At 45.6% G+C, this 15259-nt stretch overlaps 1 protein-coding gene across 2 annotated transcripts in view; it reads right to left on the bottom strand.

Moving 5' to 3' along the window:
• Positions 1-15259, bottom strand: part of FOXK1 (forkhead box K1) — a 55239-nt gene that overhangs the window by 38545 nt on the left and 1435 nt on the right. The gene's annotated exons all lie outside the window — the stretch shown is intronic.

The raw sequence follows: 15259 nt of genomic DNA, 5'->3' as shown, positions 1-15259 counted from the left end.
CCTCTGAAGAAAGTCACGTTCGCAGGAAAGTTTAGGCAAACTCTGGGATTCCCCTCCTGGCCAGCACCACGCACGCAGAAGGACACAAACAGATTTTTTTTTTTCCATTTTCAGCCCTCTCCGGCCGCTGCAGACATCCCAGGTGGCTGCTGCCCATCCCAGGGAAACGGAGCCAGGCAGGTGGCGGAGGGGGAAAGGGTAAACACCCCCAGGCAGATCAGGAAGGCTAAAAAGGAAAAGAGATACCAGAAGCCCAACCCCATGAACATCAAAATGCTGTTCTGGTTCACATCTATCTTCCTTAAGAGCACACAGAAAATAGGCTGCTTTTTTTTTTTTTCTTTTTCTTTTTGAGGCTCTGACGACTAGATGTTGAAAGCAAAACCTTCAGGAGGGTTTGCACTGAAACACCATGCTGGGCGACTTAAAAAACAATCGTTTTATTCTACACAGCTTCCCTACAATTTCTGATAGGCTCTCTAGCAAACCTTTTAATTGCTGTCAGAGAGCAAACTGATAAAACGAGCAACAACACCGCCAGGAACAATGGCAGTTAATTTTTCAAGCGAGAACGTGCTAGGTTCTTCCACACTGGAGAATTAATAGCGAAGAACCAAGGGCTGTATTTTTATTTGTACATCCCTCACATCTCTTTAATGATGTTCTGATTTTATTCTTTGAAAATTATTTGAGATGTCAGGCACAGCTTTACTTCAACATTCTCCCCTTTCAAGAATAAAGCACAGTACAGGAAAGGGAAAAAAAAAAAAACAAAACACAAAACACCAGATATTGCAGTTGCCTTTTTTTTTTTTTCTTTCTCTGTGTAATGAAATACCACAGCAAGGTCAGGGAATAAATTCTGTGAGTATGAAAACAGAATCTCGTAGAAGAGCAGGGAAGAATATCATCAAAATTGCTGAAAGGGGTGTTTCAAGCAGGTGGTGGAGAGCCAGCAGGAGCAGCAGGAGGTTTCCCCTGGAGTCACCAACCTGCCCACGTTATGGATGGGTCCTGTCCAGATCCTATATCCCCAGCACTGCTGGACAGGTCTTACAGCAGAGCTGCTCGGTCCAATACTGAAAAAAAAATCTACCAGGAGCTGCTCCAGAAAGCTACCAGAGTGCAAAGGGACAAGAATCTGCAGTTTCTGAAAAATAACCTTCCTGAAACTTCTCCAGAAGCCACTCTAAGTCAGCTCGTTGTGTTTCTTTATGCCTGCAAAAAAAAAAAGCTGAAAGATATCCTTGAAAAAACATAATTACCACTTGTTTCTGAACTCAGTGGAGCATCTGACTGGGTCAATCCACACCTGACTGGATCTGAATTCATCTATACATAAAAAAAATAATTTAAAAAAATCTACGAACACTTACGTTAAAATTAATCCAAACTTGGGTCTGACAAATATCTCCAGACCGATTATAAACACGCAGGATGATGTCAGAAATCAAGCCCAGCTACAGTCAAAAGAATATCCTTAGCAGGCTTTTTTAACAAATACCATTAAGGCAGATTATTTTTGGTGCTTGGGTCAGCGACTCCGTTAGAGCCCACCACCAAGCCAAACTTGTTAAATAGGTACGTCAATAAAAGATGGAAGTTACTTGATGCCTGTCCGCGAGGAACGGAGAAACAAAGAGGTGATGCTATAATTGTACCTCAGTCAGTTTCGCATTTCAAAACATTGGAGTCAGCTTCAAAATATGCCATTCACTCCAAACGAGGAGCGCCGGGCACAGGACTCGCTATCAGAAGACGAATTCCTCTTCCCCTCCCAAGCACTCCCATTCCTTTAGATACCAGCAAGCTGCAGCTCGGTGCCGCACGGGGAGGATGGCACGGAGCACGGCCAGCCTGCAGCATTTAAAGGTCTAACTCAGCTGTGATTTTACATCCATCTCAATTAATCTGCAGCATCAACAGCCACAGGGATTGGAGGGTTTTATTTGTATTATTTGTAAGGTCTCTGAAGGTGAGCTCCGGCCCCGCTTCTAGCAGCTACAGAGGCTGCTCTGTTCCCCTCGGTTCTCCTTACTGTAAACAACTCGGTGTTTCTGAGCAAACTGCTAAGATACAGTGCACTTTTTTCCTGTGTGTGTCAGATGGGAAGCCACGGCTCAACCCACCACCGCCCCGCGTGTCAATTCGAGCCTCTCTCCTTTACCGGGCCTCTCGGTACAAAGGCAGGGGAGAAAACAACCTTTGCATTGGTGTGCAAACAGTTACCTGCAGACAGCATCTAGGTGACTGCCTTTCAGGTCTAAAATTAACCGTAAAGCTGCTGTTTATTTTGAAGGCTGGCAATAAGGAGCTGGTTTAAGTGTCAGAAAGAGCAGCCTGATGAAACCTCAGAACCTGGTGCGAAAGCTCGCCACCGAAGAAGTGGGCTGGCACGAGGTGCAGGCGATGCCTCTGTTTAAACAAGGCTGGCTGCCGGCCCCAGAAAGTTTCGCTATCAGCACTGCAGATGGCTGATACGATCTGCAACACACAGCACACCCATTATGTTGTTTTGTTGTGTGTGTGGTTGTATACATAAAAATAACCATAGGTAAGAAGCTCCGTGCAACACGCACGGGCCCCTGTGTGCCCACTGCTGCCGTAATCAGGTATTTTAGCCTGTAGAGGTCTAGATTGTATCTCAGCAATTTCTTTACCAAACACTAAATATCTGATCTTCAGAGAAAATGTAAATGATGTGCAATATTGGAGGGGCACCTCTCTCTTTCATCATCCAGTCTTGTAACTGCAAAAGTCCCTTTCCACGTTGGGCTGAGCAGTCTATTAAATTTCTTACTGTATTACCATTTTTTTTTTTAATTTGAAAGCCTGAAAGTTACAAATATCTGTGATTTTTTTTTTTTTAAAAAAAACAAAACTCCAACATGCTACATACAGCGTTCCTCAAAAGCTAAACAGCCATTTAACCCCACTGTTTGCACGTAACAAAGAGGCTAGGAAACACTGCTTTAGCTCAGAAAAGATGGATGGCTTCTTACAAACCTACCCCTTTCTAGCTCTATGTTTCTCTATTTTCATTTATTTTCCTAAAAAGAGTGCTTTCCGTTTTAAACCTCCTTGCCACCTGTACACCAGCACGGCCTCTTAAAGGGTTCGTGCCCAGCCTGGCCTTCACCCCATTGGCATGTTTTAAAGCCGGATCTCTCTTGTCACCTTGAGAAAGCTCCTGGCCCCCTTCTCGAGAGCAGCGGGGTGATTTCCGCGCCCCGAGCTCAAGAGGAAGGAGCACACGGCCTTAGCTGAGCTCTCAGCATGCCGTGCTGTGCCGGCAGGGATCAGTCCCTCGCCACCGTGCCTTTGAACAGGAGCCTGTCTGATACGCCGCGGCCTCAGACACGTGTGCGATTCCAATAACATCGCCCGCGGCTGGAAATAGACGCAGATGTCCAGCCAGCCGCTCCCTCCTCCCAGCCTCCTTTATGTCAATAAATCTTAACCTGGCTGTTTGAGCAATGTTTAATCATAAACAGCTCGGAACAGGCACCAGAACATAAACAAAGGGGAGTAGGAGCAAAGCGGGGAGCCCAGTCCTGAGACGCTGAGGAGGAGCCAGGCAGCAGGGCGCAGAGCCTGGGACCTGCAGAGGAATGGGACACGCACCTGGTGTTATCTCAGCCAGCCCTGTGCAACAACGCTAGGCATGCAGGACTGCTACCACAGGAGCATTTCAAGGATTAAATGCGTTAACGGCCTCGGTTCCCTTAAGAAAAATAATGAAATTGCTTAGAACACCCACTTAGATGCATGAAAATAAACTCCCCTCGTTGATCTCATCCCACTGCCATCTCCAGCGCAGTCAGCTCGGTTCCCTTCTGTGTTGCCAATCAAGCTAAAATTAACTCCTCTCCTCCTGCTCACCGCACGTGCTAGCGCCGGCGACAGCAGCACGGGGCAGGAATTGCACCTTGCTTTAGGGAACAAGAAGTGCTCGGGATTTGCAGAACCTCTCCTGAGATTTTAACTGCACCACTTTGACAGCTCTAGTTCAAATATTTCTGAATACCTTCCAGTCAATATTGGCCATGTGGAAGCGGTGGCTCCTGTCCTGCTAAGCCACGGTCCAGCTCAGAAGAATCAACACCATGCTTGTCACTCCTGCTTTGACTCTGAAGAGCAGACATCTGCCTTGAGACGGGATTTCTGCAAAGCCTCGGAGGTCTTTTCATTGGCACGGCACTTAGTGAAGTTTGGGGCATGTTCTCAGGACACAGAAATTCACTTTACAGGGGTTTTGCTCTGACGGCATCAGCAATAAATATCTTGTCCTAGTGTTCAGTTTTAAAGCTGATCCATTTTAGAGCCTGGTGTGATTTATCAAAGGGGGAAAAAAAAGCCAAATCAAAAATAAAATCCCGACCCTATCAGATAACCACTAAATAAAATTAAAGTACAGGTCAAATTGGCAGAAAAACATAACAGAAGCAAAAAAAACAAACAACAACAAAACAAAAAACAAAACACCACACTGTGAAAACAAATATTCTCAACCGTGTGCCTGAGAGCAGCCAAGGCTTTATGCAACAAAAAGAAAAACCAATACACACCACGACAGCAAATGAGGTTATTCCACCCTTCCCCATGCTAACTTGCTGCTCTACAAAGTAAATTCGAGTGCACAAATGGCTCTGTCCATGTTCTGCTACCACCACCCTCATCCTCCACGAGTCACTGGCAAGCCCTGCGCCTTCAGACTTAATGGCAGACCCTACAACAAGCCTTGGATCGTGAGCAAGCTTGGCTCAGCGTTCACCAAGGTCTCAAAGCCATTCCTGCAGGAATTTGCAGGTCCTGGTACCACCCCAGTCCTGGGGACCTATGGGCAAACCACAGCTCCCAGGCTGAGGAGCACCAACACATTGCACCCAGCTGCTTTGGCATCCCCGAGCACAAAATTGGGGCAGCACCGAGCACCTGGTTTCTTTTCGGAGGTGTTGCAGCAACGGCGAGCACCAGTTCTCTAACACACACACACGCCTGCCTGCAGGGAGTTTCTGCACAGAAAGGACTGCCCATTCCCCATTCATTCATCACGGGCTGAGTTTTTTCCCCCTCCAAGACAGCCCTTGAGATAAGAGCAGGAGCCTGGCTTCAATTGCACCGCAGCGCAGACCACAAGGGGTGACTCAGCACAGCCTGGCCACGACCAGCACCTCTCATTTCTTCCCTGCTTCTGCGAAACTTGAGAGCCGTTCTGAGCAGCTTTCCAAGCCTCTGCCGCTCACACCGACCTCGGTTAAAATTAAAAAGGTCAATATTAACTATTTTCCCTCTTTGCTCATCTTGGCAGAAACGTTCGGCTAAGTACGTTTCTCCCTCAATCATAAACCACAATTAACACCTACCTCAGTGCCAAAAAAAGCCCCACCTGCACCCACGCTCTGGGGAACTTCCCCGTAACAGCTCCTACAAAGAGTTCTGTTTTCAATAAGAAATTAAGCAGTGCACCGAGAATTAAATACGTAGTGACAGCATGGAACGAGTGGCAGTGCCAGCGCTGGCCTCGACAAGCCGTGCTGGTTATTCATTTCCATACCGAACTCAACACCAAGATTTTTCAAGCTTTGCTCAACTGCTGGGGAATTTCCAGCTTGCCACAGCTCCTGCCCCTTCCACCACAGAAATCTGGCCGTGCACAGCACTCAGCATGTGTCTTATCCCCCTTTTCATGCCCCTTTCCAGCTTCCTGGGAAGACCCTTCCTTTAGTACTGCAGGTTTCTGAGTATTTTTATATCCCGGAGAAGGAGGAGAAACTCCCCATTTGAAAAGATGAGTTCATAAAAATCTCTCAATAACCATCCCGGAGAGGGGCACTTGTTTCAGCATCTCTGCTGGCCGCACTCGAGCAGTTTGATTCTCATGTAAATCTCATTTGCAATGCCATCAACTTCCTTCTAATGGGCCATTCATCATCCTAGGGCTGGCTTTCAAGGAGCCAGCTGGTCTCCTTGAAAGGTCTCAGCAGCCACCTAGGAGACGTATTTCCAAAGCTAAGACCTACCTATAAACACATTAGCGAAGGCTGTGCAAAACAAAGTAACCTCAGTAAAGCTCAGGAAAAGATCTTAATTCCCACATACATATGCCAGAAAAAACTTGTGTGTGGGATGTTGCTAACCTTTGCATGCAGTCAGACTCTCGAAGAGGGCTCTAACACACCGAGCATGACTATGATGTATTTTCCTTTGAGGCTGGTTCAGTTCATTTAGAAAGTGATTTGGAAGGAGCTAATGTACTATTTATGTACATTATAAAAAACGATCCATATGGACTCAGACTTTGCAAAATGTTCACTCAAGTCCGTTCCGCTCCCTCCGAAGACATTTCACAACCCATTCAATGCCCAGTAGAGGAAGCCAGGATTACTGTTAAAGGCTGCTCCGAGGGTAATTTAGATGTTTTAAAAGCTGGCATCTTTTGGACTCGGAGCCAAATAAGCATTTGGGGCATCAGAGAGCATCCCTCACACATATGTCTACAAAGTGACACCCACCTGCAGCCTCCAAAATACTGACATTGGAAATGAAGGTTAGAAGAGGATCCCAGGCACAGCTTGGTGAGACAAAGCCTTTCTACTAAAGAAGCAGAAAAGAAATTCATCCTACTGTGGTTTGTTTGAAGGCAAATGCATACTGGAGACTGGCTTGGGAAAGACCACGTAGCAGGACACAGCTAAAATGGCAAACAGTAAAAAATAATCCCAAAACTGTTCACGTATCTTAAATCCTGACAGCATGTATAACTGTGCTCAGGAGTTTCTTCCTTGAAAAGAATTTAATCTACTAAAGTGACAGACTTGTGCAAAAAGACAGGACACTTGTATGCTGCCACCACAATGGTTTCATTACCTTAAAGCAGGACATTTTAAAGAGTTAACTTGTCCTATTACCAGCATATTCTACTACACCCCTCCCTCCCTCCTGCTTCCTTACAGTATACAGAGCTAGGGAAACATTTTACTTTGGTGCATGTATCTTACCTGGAAGCTTCACACAAACTTCACAGTTTGTAATACCAGCTTTTTGAGGAAGAGGACTCTAGCCCCTTTCTGCTATAATTTTGTCAATTCTCACACTTGTAATGCTTTCTGGTGAAGCACAAAGCAAGATGAAAGCGAGAAGAAACCGAGTCACGTGGAAAAGAGGATGCACCCACATGTCACCCAGAGACCTCAGATTTAGTATCGCCGTTCATCAAAAAAATTTGTCTCCCGAGTTCATTTGAGGCTCAGTTTGCAGCAGAGCACTGATCTGGGCCACTCGGTTGTAAACAGACCACGTGTAAGTCTGAACTACGTGACTGCACTGATTTCTAGCAGCCAGTTTGCTTATGCCTTGTTTACACAAAATACACACACACAAAAAAAATAACCGTGCTAGCAACGCGTTTACTGAACCAGTGCACATCAGGAATATTCTCCTAAGACCTCCTGTGCCTGAAGAAAACATCAGCGCTCGCCTTAATACTCCATAAATAAAGGTATCAGCCCCAAAGCACGTGTCAGCCTTTGTCTTCCTTTGCAGGTCTTACCAGGGCACAAAACAGTTTCATTACGGCTTGTCTCATTAGCCAGTGTCTAAGGGAGACGTGGTAGAAGAACAGAGATAATAATTGTACAGCCAAACGGCCAAGACAGAAGGAGGCAAAGCCACCCAATTGCCAGGCTTGTTGACAGTCAACACCCCTTTACACATGATGGGCTGGCAGCCAAGCCAAGATATGCCACCTTACGCAAGTCGTGAAACAATTAAAAAAAAAAAGAAAAAAAAAAGATCAATAAGTAAACAGCAGTTGGCACATCTCCGACACCGAGAGCCTGCCCTCGCTGGTTTGGACTGCGCTCAAACTGAGTACGAAATGCAAAACCACTTCTGGCCTACCCATCAGGTGGAAACCAAATTTGCTTTCTCTGTCCGGTTCTTTTCTCCTCCCACAGCATCAGGATTGTGAGTGTTTCAAGAGTCCAGAGTTCTTGTGCCCTGGAGAGAGGAAAGGCCTTCAGTTGCTCAAGAACAAATCCTTTAGCAAGTGCACAAACTGGCTCTGCAGGGAGTCCGGTCTTGCTTAGCCAAAATGCTGGTGGCTTCCGTCCGTGGCCTTAAGGGAGACAGAAGATTAAAACAGTTTGTGTGGGAAGCCTTCCCAAGGCTCTCTTTAAAGTGGCACGAAGCAGAAAAAAAGGGGCATGGCTGTAACATCGTGTTTCAGGGAAGGGGAGGGATGCCTCTTCCACTCTGCTTATGCCACGGGTTTTGTGTCTCCCTGATCCACCCCAGAGGATGGAGTGCGCTGTAGGTGCACGTGGAGAGTCGCAGGCTCTTCTGCTCAACAGCCCTGAACGCAGGCTAAGTGATAAAAACGTGCTCAAAGTTTCCTTCCACTTACCCTCCTCTACTAATCACGCAGCGTCTATTAACAGAACCGAAGACCGTTCGGCTTTGCTCCCTCGGCTAAGGTGGAATTCCCAATTCACTTCTGCCTTATTTCTGGGTAACTGTCAAGGTGTCATCAAACAAGAGGCAAATTGCCGAGCTGCTGCGCTGAAAGGCGGGAGAAAAACACCGACACAAATCGGAGCGTGCATGCACACCCAGCAAACGACAGCCCGAGAAATTAAACTCCTTTTCGAATCACTAAAAATAGAGTGGGTAAGGGAGGGAAGGGACTATCAATCACATCTTCCCGAGAGTTGCTGAATATTCAAAGAACAGGCTTCTGACAGAGTGCTCTCCAAAGACTGCTTGAAATTTTTATGATAAGAAATGTAGCAGGATGAGAGAAAAGGCGCAGCAGCCTAATGAAGAGCAAAACACACAAGCCAGAAGTGGATACAGAGTATTAATTAGGCCATTAAGACCCTTAAATGTCCAATAAAATATGTATTTCATAAAAATTAAGTGCCATGCAAAAGTAATGCACGCATGCATTTTATTGAGCTGTTCTGAAGGAACCGAAGACGTAAATCACTCGCAAAAAACATTTATGGACAAGAGTGAACAGACAGTAAAACTGCATCTGTATTACGAAAACAAAGAACATACTGCTGCAAAGAAATCTTCACTCATTTACCTAAGCGGGAGATCAGTGCTCTGCCTAATTGCAGGCAGCCTGCAGTCAGCTGGAGTGGGGAAACTTGAAAATACTCGAAAAAAAGCTATTCAGTGATTAATACGGGACTAGGCACTGAGGTGAACAAATGCATCAAGACCATAAAATCATTTGTACTCACAATTAGTCAATTAACCAAATAACCTGGAAGTACGTTAAGGTGTCTGTCATAGCCCACGCATTCAGGAGACAAAAGAACTGCTTGAACCTCGTCACCTTACCGATTCCTTCGGATCCCGGCCACAAAACGAACCCGTAACTCCCCACACCTCCAGCTCCCCGTATTTTTCAGTCTGCTACATCGGGGCCTGCCAGTCACTTCTGTTCCAAATGTTTTAAACCAATATTGAAAAGTTACCCAAGCTAACCAGCCAGAAAGCACTGAACCAGCTCTTAGAGCATTTATCACCTGTCCCAGACATATAAAATTGTCAGATGACAAAGACCTTAACCACTTAATAAACTCTGGAATGAATATTTAGCTTTCTTTCTTGTTTGTTTGGTGCTGTTCCCCCTTTAAGCAGGAATCCAGAAGTAGGATGGCCCAGCTGTAATTCTGCAGCCTTAGGAAACCCTTCAGGGGTTGATGCTTGGAGCAAAAGCAGCTGGAGGTAACTGTCCGATTGCAGACAGGCACCAAATCCCTTACCAGGCACCAAATCCCTTACCAGGCACCAAGCAGCCTGTGTCTTTGCTCCCCCAAAGCACACTGCAGCTCGCCCAGCTCCAGCCTCCAGGGGCTGCAGAACCTCGGGTCGATGGCAGACACCAAGGACTACACGTGGGCCAGCAATAAGAGTTTATTTGTATCTCATGAGTAGTAAATTCAAGTAGTTTCCTGTTCTTTACCAACATCCTGTTGCCACATCTACTCCTCCAGGAAACTGCAACACCGAGCAAGAGCATTTGGCATCGCACACAGCAGCTCGGACGCCAAATGGCTATCGGAGTGCAGTTACTAGGAGCTTGCTTACAAAGAAAACAGCCACTTCAGGCTGGTCCTCATCTATACTTTCAGTTCGTCGGTGGAAGGCTGTGTCCCATTCTCTGAAATTTAAAAAAAAAAAAAAAAAAAGGTTCTTCTGATCTGTTGCCTGAAGTCAAAACAGGAACCCTGCAGTGGGGATGCTCACGCAACTGGCACCAAAATAACCGAGATGCGAATTACTGAAGATCTCATGATTTTTATTCCTGTGTTTGTAAGAGCAAAACCTCTCACACTCATTCATCCCCTAGACTTCTGTACGCAGACAGCAACTGGAAGCATCCCCGAGTCAGCTGAGCGTTCATGTCAGGGTTGAGAGTTTGTGAACAGAGAAGTTACAGCAGCACAACTTGAACCCACATTCCAGCCTCAGCCTTTACAGCTGAGATCTGCACAAGAATGCACAGGACAAGCGCGGCGTGTTCTGGTTACATTAATCTTTTCATCATCAACACATCAGCTAAACTGAACCCAGCTTGGTTGAAAGGAATCCCTAAGAGAGCAGACACCGAGTTTTGCATGGCATTAGTTTACATTCGCAGCCTGACTTCCAGCACGGCTATTTTTGAATCAACAGATCGAGCACCAGTCTCACTTAATGAGAAACTTGCCTTAAACATTTAATGTAACCCATGACAAATTGAGGCGCGTAGCTAGGAATTATTACTCGACATAAATTCCGTAATTAAAATGAAGCAGCCCTTTATCACAGCCTCGCTGCGCAACAAAAAAAACCTGTTCGGTCTTTGAAATCAGAGCAGGAGAAACGTCAGATAAAGAACTAAGACAGCAAAGCTTGAAAGAATTTCTAGCAAGAGCAAAACCACCATCCACTAGCTATAGCAAAGCGAGCGATGCATTTCGAACAAAGGAAAAAAACTGTTGTAAATGCAGATTACGCAATCTTTAAGGGCTAAAACTGCACGAGGAGTTAACAGAGTCAACAGACCCGCGCAGCATTTCAGCAACGAGCAGCTCTGCAGTCGTGGTTCTGTGGTCAAAGCACTTCCTTAGCACGCGTACGCAGGGCTCGCAGTTCCCTCCGAGCTGTAGGGATACCCACACTCGCACCCACCGTGATGGCATCGTCCTAACCACAAGAATGGAGGCCGAGTGGTTAGTGAGGTCATCAAAACACTGACACGCCGTGCACATCTCCATTTTTCAAGAGCGGGTCAATTTTTACTTGAAACAGAGCCTCGGGTTCCTGGCTAACAGCCTGCCCCATCTCCCTTCGGGAGGGGAATGGGAAGACTGCTGGATCCAGCTCTCAGTTTTGGGTTCCCAGACCCCAATCGCAGCGACACCGCCGCTGCCCACAGCATTTTATGGGCTCAGCACCCCGATAGCTGCTCGGAGCATTGCGCTATTTATTTTTGTCAAGTTTATTAAGTGCCTAGCAAAATGCCATTATAAATAAAGCAGCATGCTCTTCGCATGCAGAGCAAGTTTTCAATTTATAATGGGGCTCATACACATAATAGATTTTATTTTTAACTCCATGGTTTAATTTTACACATCCACATATTTACTCTCCAACTAAAAAAAAAAAAGTAAAAAAAATACTCCATTCACCCCTTCCAAAATGCTGTAAGAACTTCAGGTTTTAAAACTTTTTTTACGCTTGTAAGTCTCACGCTGAAAATATCAGCTTACACTGAAAAACACCAACTTTCAGCTCCATTAACAGCTCTACTGCAAAGCTACAGAACGGGCACAAAAGCAATAAGCAAATATCCCATGAAACGCTTGCAGACAAGCACCATTTTCCAATCTATTGAGCTCCCAGTTCAGAAAGCTCAAGTGCCATTATCGGGCTACGCTCGATCAACATTTGCAGTTTTTAGTCAATAGGACTTTTGTACTTCGGAGCATTTGAAAACCTGACCCATAGCTGCTTAAAATTCAGGTTAGCAAGCTTAAACTTTCAACTTCTGTTTCAGTTCCTTCGCTTCTAGGGGCGGAAAAGGCTTATTTTAGTTATTGGAAGTCTCTAACTTGTTACTGTCACTTCTTTTAAAAATTGAGTCATTTCTGAAGATTGCAAAGAAAAATTTGATAATCCAATGTCGACCTGATCCTGCAAACACCTGATTGCACAGTAAATTTGAAGCTGTACCAAACAGGACTGTAGTGTTACCATTAAATAATATTCAGAGAAAAATTATAGTTTGAATCATAAAGTCTGTGAACTAAGACCTATCTTTATTTTTTCCCCTCCTATTTTTTGACAATATTATCGTCCTCAGCAGGAAAAATTACTCCAGCCAGTGATTCCAGCTGTATCTCAAGTTTTTGCTTGTATCAACAGTTTAAAAATCCAGTGCTTACCCTAACCAATAGCCTTGATTTTTTTTTTTTTTTTTTAATATAAAACTCAGCAACATTTCTCTACGGATTTCCAGCCTCCACTAGCATAGCTAAAAGGAGTTTATAGCGATCCTTAATTTTCCTTAAAGCACTTATGCTCAATGTAAGTACTTCCATGATTTCATCTTGATTTATTTGTAATGCCTGCTGTAGTGCGACACTCATGTTAATTAAACAGATTAAGGGGGCTTTGGCCGGACTGCCGGCCCTCCGCTCTCCTACCCACTTTGTTTCTATCTGTCATTAACCTCTAGGAAATGCCCTTCTTGTTGGTCGTTACTGTTTAATTACACTTCACAGTTATGTCATCACATCTGTGAAATATAATCGTCCGTAACAACACAGCTGTGCAACACGACACTCCTGCCCGGCAGTGAAATCCTGCTCACAGCGGATTATTACACGTACACACCGAGGGGATGGAGGAAGTGATACGAAACTTTTCCAAGGCCCTCGATTTTGAACGGGTCTATTGTTTTAGGAGGGGCTGAGAGTCTTCAGAAAGAAACATCTCTGAACTCTTCCTCTTTCTTCCCCTCCCTACTCCTCCCTGCAAAAGCTTCTGTAAATTTTAGGAATTACTTCTAGACTCAGGAGGGGGCTGACAACACAGAAATGTTTATGTAGAGTGAGTGAAATGGGAAGAAACCTCAGAAACAGAATGTGCGAGCCCAGGATTTATTTTTTATAGTATGAATTACATCTGAAAGACATTTTTTCCATGGAATTCTCTGCTTCCATTCATGATCTCATGACCCACAATCATCTCCTTTGCTTGTAATATCAAAGCAATGACTGTACTCAGAGAGAAGAAATTGGACTTTGTATATTTTTTGCTATCCTTTACTAGAAGGGGGAAAAAAAGAAAGGGGACAGCTATTCACACAAGCAGTTCTTCAAAGTTTACCAGCAAGCATTCCCCATATCACAAGGGGCTTCCATCTAAATCACTGCGTGGAGCAGCCACTAATTCCTAAAATTTAATATAAACTGTACATTTTAGTGGCAGATGGAGATGATGTGGCTGTACTAAACAGGACTGTAATGTTACCAGAAAACAATACTCAGAAAAAAGTGTAGTTTGAGTTGTAAAGTCTGTGTACTCAGACCTATCTTTATTTTTATTCCTCCTGTCTTTGACAATATTAGTTGGCTAGCAACAGGCATACAGACTTCTCTGCAGAGAAGAAATGGCAGCGACCAGCGCTTTGTTTTGCTTATGTGGTGGGGGTGTGTTTGTGGGGGGAGCAAGGGTGGGACTGGGAGGGAGTTGTCCGGGATAGCAGTGGACAGGAGAATAGGTTTAAACCTCAATAGAAGCTGTGTATTACAAGATTTGATAGGATTATTTTTCCCCTGGTCTTGATTACAAAAACCCTTGCCCTGCCAGGAAAAGAAAAGGAGTTGTTTACCTGCTAGAAGCAAGGGGGCAAATTCCTTTAGATTGATGCAAAACATTTTCCTACTCCAGAACTCAGAAAGGGAGGAGCATGGAGTTTATTTATGTAGCTCAAACAGTGACCAAGCACAGAGGATGGCTTACCGAACAGTGTTCCTAACTGCACATTGAACTCCTCCCTTTGAACTGATGAAGAAGGAAAATTGCCATTCCCACACCAGAAGTCGTGAGCAAATGGAAGTGGGGGGAATAAGCAACCAATTTGCTGCCTGAGAGAGTTTTCGAGCACAATGCTTATGATTAACCAAACGAAGAAACAGAGCGACAGGGAGAAGAGAGCTTGCACAAACAAACCCAGGACCAGAGGGAGCAAAACACCAGAACTGCCCTGGGCTTTGGGTGGTCTTGTTTTACAAAGCAAGATTAATTAAACAGACACTAAAGGACATCTCTTTTAGAAAATGAAACACGTTACAAACCAAAACGCCTCGGAGAGCGAGCAGCTAGGGAGTTATAACTAAATTACTAAGTACAAAATGAAGCAGCCTGCAGAGGAAATGAGTAATTAAAAAACCCTCCCCTGAGCAACAGGCTGGCGAGAGAGGGATAACTCCGGGACCCTTGCGCTGGAGGTGAGCGGTACCAAAGCCAAACGCTGCCAGCTGAAAACAGATGTTTTACACAAGCACCGAGAGGCAGGGAAATATCGCTCCCCGCCTTTGAGGGGGGGTTCTCTCGGGGATCACAGCAGACACAGCCTGCCCAGCGGGACCTGAAGAGATGCACGCAGGAATTACATCACCCGCCGCCGCCACGCTGCCACCTCCGGGGCGAAGCGCTGCAGTAGTTGGACAGTGCTCAGCAACCGTAAACAGCGTTTTCGGAGGAAGAAATAGATCGGCGTCCACCTCATCCTTCTTTCTGCGCTTCCCCCAAACAAGAAAGCTTATCTAAAACATAACAGAGACAACAACCACCCTGCTGCTAGCACCAAAGCCACTCCTGCAGCCTTCTCTGTAAGAGGAAGGTACCCGAGGTAGCTGCTCTGCGGGGGTCCCGGTGGGCAGCACCACCCTTGGCCACCGTCCCCGCGGGACGGGACACCACTCCCTGTTTCTCTGTTGCCCCGTAGAGACACGGAGAACAACACGCAACTTGCCAACCCTAAAATAAGCACTCAGGCGAAGTGGTTTTCCAACTTTTTCCACTAGAACTTTTCCAGGGAAGACAAACCCTGGGCGTAGCAAGTTTCGGCCCAATGGTGAGAGCCTTTCTTGTTTATCTTCTGGGAGACCCCTAAGGGCCACCGGTTGAACGTGAGCCTGGTGGCAGAACCACCATGGAGACAGCTGGCGGAGAGGCATCCTACAACAAC

Source organism: Anas acuta, chromosome 15, assembly GCF_963932015.1.
Source record: "Anas acuta chromosome 15, bAnaAcu1.1, whole genome shotgun sequence".
Taxonomy (NCBI): Eukaryota; Metazoa; Chordata; class Aves; order Anseriformes; family Anatidae; genus Anas; species Anas acuta.
The sequence above is the reverse complement of the archived record's forward strand: the minus strand, read 5'-3'. Positions and strand labels throughout refer to the sequence as shown.